Below are 10,518 nucleotides of genomic sequence, written 5' to 3'. Positions count from 1 at the left end.
CCGCTTCAAACTTCAACCAGCAACTGACTCCAAAACCATCCTCAGCCAACGCCCAACCATTGGCTTCCCAAGACATCACTTCAACAAGTACTGAACTTCCAGCCAATCACCAACTTGGGAAACCCCTTTCCTGCAATGAAGATGATGACAGAAGGGAATCCCTGTAACACAAAGGCAACGCAACGCAAGTAACCTCCAGATTCTGGCTGAACTGGTGCATTTAATATTTTTTATATAATTTATATAATTTTAGCCTCATTGAGAAACTCAGTGTGAAGGTTAATTAAGTGATTGATGGTTGTTCAGGTCTATGCAATAACATATATTGCTATAAACTTGGGATTTCATATTCTCATTCTCTAAACTCATCCTTTCTCTCTTTCTGCAACGTGTGAATGTGTGACTGCTTGTGTTCATGTGTTAGATTAGTTTATGTCTTAGGTTTATATAAATAAAGTCTTATTTATATTGAAAAGAGAAGTATCTTGTGTTTTGTGCTTACGAGTTAATGTCTTAATCTGCCGATCTTGTTACTGTGCTTATTAATAGTGTTTTCACTATATTTTGGATTTTAATATCTAGTGCAGAATTAATGTTATACGGCTCGTACAGTGAATCGCTGCTGACTCAGTGATCAGCCGCAAAACAGTGATTCTGTTCAAATTCCCTATAAAATCATAAATGATTCCCTTTGAGCTAAATTAAATTATTTATGTATCAAACCCTACAATGGAACCACAAGCAGTTCTGTCTTGGCAAGGTTGAGTTGGGCCCAATCCTTTTTCTATCCCTTAGCCTTATCCCCTGCGTGTTCACATGAAGGGGTAAGGTGTCTTGATTCTCTTTTGGTTTGAGGGGTAGGGGTAAGGGGAAGGGCCAGATAGCCCTTCAAATACACTCGGCATACACTGGCTACAGCGGAAATGGCTGGCAGAGTGAACAAAAATAACCATAAATATAAGCATTTTTGGCATTAATAAAGATTTTAATGAAAAATAATAATTTATTTTCTGTTACATTCAATCTTGTGTTCATATTTACGGTCATGTTATTCAAAGAAATGTTGCTAAAATTGCTCAAGTTTGCTTACATTAAACCATTAACGTTACTGAATGCACGATAGTGCCTCGACATGTTTTCATGTCTGATCAGGGCGATAACCACCACAGACATTGAGGGTGACTAGTCCCCACAATAATTAGAAATGGCTAAACTTTTTTTTTTTCCCCAAATGGCCAATTTGAGAGAGAGAGAGAGAGAGAGAGAGAGCGAGAGAGAGATGAAAGTTGGGTGTATGCGTGTCTGTGCGTCTCTCTCTACAATGAGTGAGTTTACTTCAAAAACTTACTTAGATTTTATCCTCTCGTTGCTGGAAAATATAATGTAGCGATTCAGTATTTAAACTGTGTTATTAATAAAAGTCATGGGGCAGCGTTGACAAGTTTCTTTTCTCCTGGATGTGTGAGCTGCACGATCACCGGTGTGTGTGTGTGTGTGTGTGTCAGTAAGCAGCACATTAATATAGAACTGTAATTAAAGGCTCTAATGCACACCAGTATAGGTGTGTGTATTGTAGGAGCTACATGACGTATGATGATGTGCAACGGTATAGTAGTGGTGTCCCATTTCTTAGGGGAATATTTTCACCCCTACCCCTTTGCACTCTGTTTTAATGGATAAGGGGAAGGGATATAAATAGACCCATTTTTCTGTTAGTAAACATTGTGATGTTTTTCTGTGGATGGAGCTTAGGTGGTGGCAGAAAGATCGCCCTGACCGCTTCACTAACGCTAGCTATGAAGTCTGTTAGCTTGTGTTTTAACAATAACTGGAGAAATTCCGATTTTACCTGCATATGTAAGGTCACTCACTGTCTGGGACCGCGATTGTTATTTGAAAAGGTTATCTTTAACGGACGAAACCAGATTGGCCAAACCGCACACGCTTTTACTCAACCAGAGGGAACCCTGTCAGATCGTCCATCCTTTGAGTGACTAACATCTAACCTGTATAGTAAAGAAGACAAACTCACCGCGTCTAGTCATGAAGATGTATATATCTCAATTTCAGCAGGCAACTATTTTTACAGCTACATTATTCCAGCCACGATTAATCACAACAGTGTATACACAATTACATATGATTAAGCGTATAAATCGTCAGTTTGTTGTTTCACACGCATGCACACAGACATTATTTCATACACGACATAGTGAGATGCAAAAAATCTTTAGACACACCCATAACAACAGAAGACAATACTTTATTGAACCTTTTCTGACAAGAAGTGTGCCAAACGCAAGCATTTTTGATGATTGTTTATGTCCAGTCCGCTCGTTTTATCTCGTTTAACCACAGCTGTTGTTGGTTTTTTGTCTGGCAGTGGCAGCAGCATTAAAAATTCAATATTTCAAAATTCTGACGTTATTCTCGCAATTCCGAGATTATATCTCACTATTCTGATAAGAAAAAAATCAACTTGTCATTCTCTCTTTTGAGTTTATATCCCACACTTCTGGCTTTTTTTCCCCCCTCAGAATGGACAAACTCATTATTGTTGAGTTAAATCGAGTTATAAAGTCGAAATATAAAGTTGCATTTGCGAGAAAAAGTGTCTCAAAAAAGAACTGTGAGACAAAATAGGTCATGTTAAATGTAAAATGTTATAGGTTTAAATATTATTTCATGCTGTAACTGTAGGGCAAATTATACAGTTTTTCTCGATTGCTAACACACAATTCATGAAACAATTCACCATTTTCTCACAACTATAAACACAATCTCAAAATTACATACCAACTTGTGCAAACTTCAAACTTCCAGGTCAAAATCAAATTGTTTAGTCAAAAACATATTCTCTTTTGTCAGACCCAAACTTTGGCCTCAGATGATACACAAACCTGTCAAATACTCAGACTACATTCCTGTCTAGAGAACAGTAGTGAGATCAATTCAAAACACTTTTACAAAAACCTCCTTTTGGGAAATAGGAATCCTTTTGCTAGTCAATGTCTGTTACAGTATTCAGCATAAATAAAGGGGTGCAGATACAGTAAAATTCAGCAATAAACTTTAAGAAAAGTTTACTTTCATTACACTACTGTAAAGAGACCTTACAGTAGATGAAAAGCACTACACGAGAAAAATTCAAAGACCAAACAACTGAACATACCGTAAATACACATTGGAATATACTGTCAGTTGTTTTACAGAAAGAAAGAAAGAAATAATGGATAAAAGAATAAATAAATAAATTCATTCAGCATCCTCTGCCAAACTGCATTACAGTATTGGCAGTATCCTTATTTTTTATAGCAGTTTCTTATTCTTCTGTGAAAAGACTTCTCTGCCTCCGCTAGACAGTCGTCTCTCAGTTCTGCACAAATACAGTAAATGTAAGGACTACTTGGCTATCAATTCAATTCAATTCAACAGTAATGAGTTTGAGGGTGTGTGCTACAGTATTTACTGTATACAGAATAATGAAAGTTATCTCATCTGAAGTACTGCTGTTATGTACTGTAATTATATTGTATGTGTCAGTAGTATTGAAACCTTGTAGACAAGCCTGTAGGCCATCTTCCCTCACGGTCAGTCCATGCAGAAGAACGTGGTCAACCATAGTGCTTTGTATTTCATGTACATTCTTTTTGTACATTCATCATGACCTTTGACCTAATCCCCTTCATTTTTATTTTCTCCTCCTATTCCTCTTTGTCTAACACAACCAGGATTCATTTTCCAAAACACATAATCACTTGTGCTCTTGTTCATATCATTCTGAGATTCTGACCTGTGTGTCATCAGTTTTGCTACTGAATGTTCATACATGGATAAATGTGTGCTGTTTGAGATCCTTTTTTGATGCTTGATTTAATTATATTGTGAGTTTGAGTTTTCTAAATGAGAACATGGTTAAACCTGTGCAAAATGATGGCGTTTTTGTGTAGAGTTTTGCAGAAAACACTGAGCAAATTGGAACGTGTGTGCAAACAGGTGAAATTTGTTAAAAGTTTTGAGAAACATGTCTTTGTTTTGAGAACTGTATGGATGGTTTGGAAAAATGAGCCAAATTAATCAGTTATAGTGTTTTAGCAATTGAGAAAAACTGTAATATGTTCCCTATGAACTGCATATGTGAATATTATGTAGACCAACTGTTTAAATCAAATTTATGCTTTAAAAGTAGATTAATCATAGCAGGTTTCATTCATTAGTCTGTCCTTTTAAACATCTGCTTTTAGCTTCAAATGGTGTTTTGACGACAGTATTCTATAGAAATGATTTGCATTCCGATTCTGACATCCAAAGGCACAACAATAGATTTTATCTCTTATTCCGTGGATTTTTCCCATTTCACTCCACTTGTTACCATGTGTTTCTGCCACCACAATGCGCATGATTGGGCCTTGAAGGTGATGGACCTTCATCCAGCAAGAAATGTCTGTTAGACAAGTTAGTTACCACTTGTAGTACACTTGAACCCATCTTTCATACACTAGCGGGTTCAAGTCTACTACAAGTGGTAACTAAATACAGTTTTAATACAGAGAAAGCATGTTAAAAGAACATTTTATTTCATATTCATGGTGTCCAAAAATAGCACAGTTGACTTACTCAGCAAGTTGAAGTACATTACTGAAGTACACAGGTCAAAAACATGGAGATTAGCTGAACTGGAAATGCTAAATAGCCTTTATTGTAGGGGCGTGAGTGTGAATGTATGTGTGTGTGTGTGTGTGTGTGTGCGTGTGTACTGGTTTTTGTGGTTTAGGGGGACAAAATTTGTATAATAACATGGGTATGACAGAGGTATTACAATTTGAAGGTGGTTTATGAGGACAATGCCTATGTCCCCGTAAAACAAAAGGCTTAAAAAACATACTAAATGGTGTTTTTTTTTAATCTAAAAATGCAGACAGTCTCCTGTAAGGGGTAGGTTTAGGTGTAGGGTTGGTGTAGGACAATAGAATATACAGTAAGTACAGTATAAAAACCATTACGCCTATGGAGAGTCCCCGTAAACCACTAAAACAAACATGTGTGTGTGTGTGTGTGTGTGTGTGTGTGCGTGTGTGTCTGTGAGCACTGTGCTGGACTGGCTATCTGTCCACAGCTGCATTTCCCAATAACAACAGACCTTGGCTGTTAAGAGCATTTCTGCATGTGAGATTATGATGTTTTATATCATTTTTCATAATATGCAGATGAACGCGTGAGCACAACCTTTAAGACCCGCTGTCCATTCATGATGTACTGAAATGTCAATCAATGGATTATGAGCGTGCACATTGAAAAAGCAAATGCATCACTTATAAGTAATTATAAAAGTAATATGAATATAGCTGTTCTTGTAATATAATATATAAATATATTTATAGCACTGCAATACTTGCTCACAAATAAGTGTAAATGGGGCTCATAATATAATTCATTATGAGCACGGGCTTCTTAGAAAGTGTTACCGTCTTTCTTTCTTTAGTTTTTTTTAAAGCATATTTATTGACTGGTATGATATCGCTAACAGGCTTCTGGTCAGAATAAATCCTGAAGAAGAAAATGCCAGACAGAGGTTGAAGTGTACGGCCAGACAGGGAGTCAGCAAGAGGACCGAGAAAGACGTACAGAAGAAGGTCACAGCCATCAACCCTCACGTAAACTGCTTTCTTCAGTCCTTGATAGAATATGAGTGGAAAACTGAATCCTGTTTGCCAGCATTTTTACTGGGACATTTGTTGTTCTTGTTTTTGTTTGTTCATTTGTAGTTCTCTCTTAAGGACATTGTACCTCCGTAAGTTCCCTTCACTGGTATATTTTTGTTTCATTCATCTGTGCACACTTGGTAGTGGTAATGGTTTTAATGTTTACAGGAATTGATTGAATAAAAATGTTTCTGGTGAGAACATTGTTTGGATTGCCTTTTGATTTGCAATGTTATTCTGAAGTACAGTAGCATTATAATATTACTAACTATAGATTTATATACTACAACAAATGCATTGATATATTATATATATATCTATATCTATATATATATATATAATTTTAAGTAATTAATGTGAAATGACATTAATATTTAACAGTAATGCATCAATATTGATATTACAGTACAAAACCATATAGTAAATTAAAGCAGAAATTGATTTAATTACAAAATGCACTAAAAATCCAGTAAAATCCAGTTTTCTAGTTTTACAGTGCCAGTTTTATGTGCCGTAAAGTGAATTACAGTACAGTTCCTGTAAATCATAATACAGTAACTTGCTGGCAACCCCTGAGGAACAATTCCATTCATTCTCTACTGTAGGAGAGGAAGAATTGTATAAACTTGTTAAATCATCTAAACCAACAACATGTATGTTAGACCCGATTCCATCTAAACTACTAAAAGAGCTGCTTCCAGAAGTCATAGATCCTCTTTTGGCTATTATTAATTCATCATTGTCATTAGGATATGTCCCCAAAACCTTCAAATTGGCTGTTATTAAGCCTCTCATTAAAAAACCACAACTTGACCCCAAAGACCTAGTTAATTACAGATTAATTACCGATCTCAAATCTCCCTTTTCTGTCAAAGATACTAGAAAAGGTAGTATCCTCACAATTATATATCTTCCTAGAGAAAAATGATATCTGTGAGGAATTCCAGTAAGGATTTAAATCGCATTTAGTACTGAGACTGCTCTCATTAGAGTTACAAATGACCTGCTTCTATCATCTGATCGTGGTTGTATCTCTTTATTAGTTCTACTGGATCTTAGCACTGCGTTCGACACTATCGACCACAACATTCTTTTGAATAGACTAGAAAACTTTGTTGGCATTAGTGGAAGTGCCTTAGCATGGTTCAAATCATACTTATCTGACCGGCATCAGTTCGTAGCAGTGAATGAAGAGGTATCATATCAATCACAAGTGCAGTATGGAGTACCTCAAGGCTCAGTACTAGGGCCGTTACTTTTCACGCTTTACATGTTACCCTTGGGAGATATTATCAGGAGACATGGTGTTAGCTTTCACTGTTATGCTGATGATACTCAGCTCTATATTTCTTCGCGGCCCGGTGAAACACACCAAATTGAGAAACTAACGGAATGCATAGTTGATATAAAAAACTGGATGACGAGTAATTTTTTACTGCTAAATTCTGAAAAAACAGTGGTGTTAATTATCGGACCTAAAAACCCCACATGTAATAACCTAGAACATTATCTAACACTTGATGGCTGCTCTGTCAATTCTTCTTCATCAGTCAGGAACCTAGGTGTGCTGTTTGATAGCAATCTTTCATTTGAAAGCCATGTTTCTAGCATCTGTAAAACTGCGTTTTTTCATCTCAAAAACATATCTAAATTGCGACCTATGCTCTCAACGTCAAATGCAGAAATGTTAGTTCATGCGTTTATGACCTCAAGGTTAGACTATTGTAATGCTTTATTGGGTGGTTGTTCTGCACGCTTGATCAGCAAACTACAGTTGGTCCAAAATGCAGCAGCTAGAGTCCTTACTAGAACCAGGAAATATGACCATATTAGCCCGGTTCTGTCAACACTGCACTGGCTCCCTATCAAACATTGGATAGATTTTAAAATCTTGTTAATTACTTATAAAGCCCTGAATGGTTTAGCTCCTCAGTACTTGAGCGAGCTCTTATCGCATTATAGTCCTCCACGTCCGCTGCGTTCTCAAAACTCTGGCCGTTTGATAATACCTAGAATGTCAAAATCGACTGCGGGCGGCAGATCCTATTCCTATTTAGCACCCAAACTCTGGAACAGTCTACCTAACACTGTTCGGGAGGCAGACACACTCTGTCAGTTTAAATCTAGATTAAAGACACATCTCTTTAGCCTGGCGTACACATAACACACTAATACGCTTCTATTATTCAAATCCGTTAAAGGATTGTTAGGCTGCATTAATTAGATCAACCGGAACCGGGAACACTTCCCATAACACACGATGTACTCGTTACATCGTAAGTAGAATGGCATCTACGCTAATATTTGTCTGTTTCTTTCCTATGATCAGATGGTGGATCAGCACCAAGAGATGATGTCTACAGCCCTGATCGTCAGCGGAGACCAGGACACCCAGATGACCCCCTGAGACCTCGATTAAAATACAATAAAACTAAAAAATATATCTAAAAATATAATAAAGTACCTAACTACATAATACTACTTTTGTTAGAACTTGAAACTTTTGAACTGTGGGTTTCGTCTGGTCAGAGGAGAACTGACCCCCGACTGAGCCTGGTTTCTCCCAAGGTTTTTTTCTCCATTCTGTCACAGAGGGAGTTTTGGTTCCTTGCCGCTGTCGCCTCTGGCTTGCTCAGTTGGGGACACCTAATTTCTAGCAATTATCGCCGATTTGATTGCACAGATACTATTTAAACTAAACTGAGCTAGACAATGACATCTCTGAATTCAATAATGAAATGCCTTTAACAGAAAATTGAGTGTTTAATCTTATCATTATATATTACTGACACTCTGTCCTCCAATTTGATACTGTTAAGTGCTTTGACACAATCTGTATTGGTAAAAGCGCTATATAAATAAAGGTGACTTGACTTGACTTGACTTAACTTACTGTAAAAATACAGGGAAATCGCTAACAGTGTATCAGAAATCCTCCTATCAGACCAAATCCTGTCTGAATATATTTTATTATACTGAAATGTCCTCCCAACTCTTTAAAAATAATTAATATAACTTGATTTGAGGTTTAAAAAAAAAGTACTTCAGAAAAATACATTTTCCTGACAGAAATTCTCCTCTCAGACCAAATCCTGTCAGAATATATTTTATTATACTGTCATTTCTTCATAACTCTTTAAAATCATTAATATAACTAGATCTGAGGTAGAAGTTACTTCAGAAAATACATTTTTTCCTTTCGGTAATCCTCTCAGAGGTGAATAGTATACTTGATAACGCTGGTATATTCTTAAATCCATGTTCATGGCTTTTTATGCATTTTTTCTGTATTTTTGTTTTCTGTTATTTTTTTCTGCAGCTTACAGCTGAAAATCCAACCATCAAGGCAAAATACCTCAAAGATTATTGTGCTTCTGCTCATTATATTATGACGATTCTCCTGAAAGGATGCAAGTTCATTAACACCTGGGATCAAATCTCTTTTGAGAAACAGGTAAGGAATCGTTTCATCAATTTTAATCCTTCCTTTACAGCAAAGAAGCTGTTAAGTAATATGAATATATAAATTTCTTGCATGCAGATCAATCTCATCCTTATTAATATAACAAACTGAATATGGATATGCAGTGATTCATCATTAGAGACTACAATTTAACCCCAGGTTACTTGCATTATTCAAAAGAGCACAATGGAAGTAGCTCATTAACTGACATCATGCCATGTGCTCAACCTGACATAAACCAATATATCAGACAACCTCTGCTCCAGCAGCATGAGAAAGATTATTTATATTATTTATTATAAAAATACACATTTTTAATTAATTGTATTATAATAATGTATTGAAAATAATTTTTAAAATAATGTTAGTAAGTATTAATTCATAACTCATTCATTATGCACAATGAAGTAGATTTATTATAATAGTGTATGTATAGAAAATAACTTTTGAGCCATTAAAACTAAGCTAACTACACTGACTCATTTACTTATTATTATTGTTGATATTCCTTAGTGATATATTAAATGAGGGGAAAATTAATTCTAATGTAAAAGTAATGCTCAATACCAATGTTAAAGGAAAAATGAGCCCATTTTTTGAAAATGGGCTCATTTTACAACTCCCCAATAGATCTTTGAATCTGATTATCTTTCTAAAAATTCATCAGAATAGTGGTGGATTGATTGATTAAGCAGGGCTTGACATTAACTCTTTTTGCTCACCAGCCACTGCGGCTAGTGGTTTTCCCAAAATTACTAGTCACTCAGCATTTTCACCAGCCATAATTTTGTTGTTGGGAAATTACATTTTATATGACTAAAGTTACTGCATACTAATATTTATTTAAATTGATTTCCAGGTCTTTTTTTAATTACATTTTTTTTTTGGTCTATTTAAAGGGCATGTTTCCCTAACTGTATTAAATGCATGCATCATCTTTCATATCAAATTCTTACATTTTATTAATAATTTCACTTAATATAATAAGACACTATACTGTTACCAATCAGGATTAACAAAAACGATCTTTCCACTGCAGAAGAAACAGAAGCAGCTGAGGTGGTATTTAGATTCATTCACACAGACAGTTTAATGAAGCTGAAATGTAACATGAATGCATTTACACTGAAAAATTATAAAAGTATAAATAAGCTTATGAGCTTGGTGTTTTAAATCAGCTTTTTTATATCCAAATATGAAATGTTGGGAAGAAAGGCAAAGTAAAGGTACTTTTAAATATAAATTTAAACCACCAGTAGGTGGCAGCAAGTGACTGTCCTAATGAGTGAGTCATTCATTCAAAGGATTCGTTCAGATGGCTGATTCATTCAAGAAGGAAGCAAGAGCCTGTCT

Source organism: Onychostoma macrolepis, chromosome 03 (assembly GCF_012432095.1).
Source record: "Onychostoma macrolepis isolate SWU-2019 chromosome 03, ASM1243209v1, whole genome shotgun sequence".
Taxonomy (NCBI): domain Eukaryota; kingdom Metazoa; phylum Chordata; class Actinopteri; order Cypriniformes; family Cyprinidae; genus Onychostoma; species Onychostoma macrolepis.
This window is presented reverse-complemented; position numbering follows the sequence as displayed.